General features: G+C 48.9%; 1 non-coding gene across 1 annotated transcript; it reads left to right on the top strand.

The window, feature by feature from the left end:
* The first annotated feature begins 1,112 nt into the window (after positions 1–1,112).
* LOC111735174 lies at positions 1,113–1,231 on the top strand. The gene has a single exon (XR_002778705.1). It is a non-coding gene; the product is annotated as a 5S ribosomal RNA (ribosomal RNA).
* The last annotated feature ends 903 nt before the right edge of the window (positions 1,232–2,134 follow it).

Consider the following 2,134-nt stretch of genomic DNA (forward strand, 5'->3'; position numbering starts at 1 on the left):
TCATTAGATCTGAAGAACGTACCAGACTCTGCCCAGGAGCCATGTCCTCTGTGGCTACTGGCCTGTCCCTGAAAGGAGCTCAGGCACAGGTTTCCACCTGTGTCACTGCGTCCATGTTCCCCGGGGGGCGAGCGGTGCCTGTCTCCTTGTTTCCTGCCCCTTCCCATGCTCCGTGGCTTCACCTAACTCGAGAGCCGAGGCTGGCATCACGAGGCTTTGTCACGGAGCCCCGTGGTCAGTCCTCAGGGCATGGAGTGGTTGGTTTCCAGCCTCACCTCCTGGGCCGTGTCAGTCCCCTCTGGCCGTCTCTGTCCTCGCTGCAGCCGCGACATGGCCCCAGTGGAAGCTGGCAGTACCACGAGGCCCGGTTCTGCTGGTTCCCCGCACTTCTGCTCTTTCTGACGAAGGCCTTTGCTGCTGTCGTCCTGGCGAACTCTGCAGCCACATCCTCGGCTGCCACACAGTCAGGGTCTGGATTCGGGAACCCGTGACAGCTCACTTCCCTGCGCCTTCGTCCGGGGGGGGAAGTGTCATGAAGAGGCAGAGGCCTCTCCTGGAGCGTTTTGATCAATGCCTCCACCGCGCTCCCGCGTCTCCACCCCAAGCCCTCAGCGTTCTTAGGAAGGCGATCAGAAGTCCATCCAGGACCTGTCTGCTTGGAACCACTGGGGTTTCCATGCGTGTGAACTCATGGGACTTAGACCCAAAGTGTCAGCCTCGTGCCCTAAGCATCCCAGCCACTTCGGTGGAGAAACACTCAGATTTCTCGTTCTCTGCACAGCGAACCCCGCTCCTTGAGTACCCACTCCCAGGGAGCTGCCGTGTTCGTTTTCCAGTATTCATTCGAGGCCCAAACATTCGTCCCTACAAGGAAGCCAGACTCCCTCAGATTATATCACGTTCTTCATTTAGGGTTGAAGAAGACAGGTTTGTTGAGCTAGAAGGAACCCAGCAGGCTTGGTCACATGGTTCCACTCTCTCCATTAAAGTGTCCAGAGGTTGCACAGTGGGAAGCATGTGATACCAGAACACATGCAGGAAGACAGGTGTCACGTGGCAGTGCGTAATCTATTGGATGACTTGAATTTTGATCTAGAAAACACGAAAGATATGCCTACAGCCATGCCACCCTGAACAAACCCGATCCCGTCTGATCTCGGAAGCTAAGCAGAGTCGGGCCTGGTTAGTACTTGGGTGGGAGACCACCTAGGAAGACCAGGTGCTGTAGGCGTAAAAAAAAAAATGAAATAAATAAAGGATTGTAAAATGACAAAGTCCTTGCAATCTGCGAGGTCAACCAAGAGTTGCCTCACCTAAAAAAACAAAAAACAAAAAAACACGAAAGATATTAAATGCTAACATATAAAATTAGTTAATTTTAAAGGGAAATATTTCCACATGTTACATGCAGATGGTGAATGCAAATGAATTATGGAAACTATGTAGAAATTACCGTATATCCTAAAACAGCCAGTACAGCATCCTTCATCTCATCTGAACGTAGAAATAGCAGTTTGGGGCCCTCGTTGACTTGCTGAGACTCTCAGTTTCCCACTTCCATAGTCTTTACAGGACATCGTTGAATTTTCCAAGTCCATATGTATAGACAAGTCTTATAAAACTTATTTCAAAAGAAGTGGCCATGATACGGTAAGGAAATAGAAAAATTAAGTGTCATTGATCGACCTAAGAAAACAGTCACGTGAGTTCACAACTAAAAACGAAGAATATTGAGTTGCTGGTTTTAAAACAAAAAGGCATTACTTCTGTGGTTTCACAAATGAAAAATGTGTGTGTGTGAAATGCTTAAAGCCAGAGCATTGCTGGTTATTCTGAAAACTTCTGTTGTCAGTGGTTCGATAGCCAGCCCTATTAATCTCAAGGCAACGGGGGTTCGTTTTCACAGATACCAGGCCATATTTGTGCAAGTGTTTGGTGTGTGACTCATAAGTGTTCCTGTGCTGTTGGATGAGTTCCAGGTCTCTGCCAGAACGAACCTCCTTAGACATTTGAATCAAATTAAGAGGTCCTCAGCCGAGATCTCAGTGCTGTAGTCTTTCCCTAATACAGCAATCCTCTGCACCCTGCAGCCCAAACTTTAAACGGTCGCCATGGCTGAAGACATCTCTTAATC

Source organism: Pteropus vampyrus, unplaced genomic scaffold (assembly GCF_000151845.1).
Source record: "Pteropus vampyrus isolate Shadow unplaced genomic scaffold, Pvam_2.0 Scaffold17738, whole genome shotgun sequence".
NCBI classification, from domain to species: domain Eukaryota; kingdom Metazoa; phylum Chordata; class Mammalia; order Chiroptera; family Pteropodidae; genus Pteropus; species Pteropus vampyrus.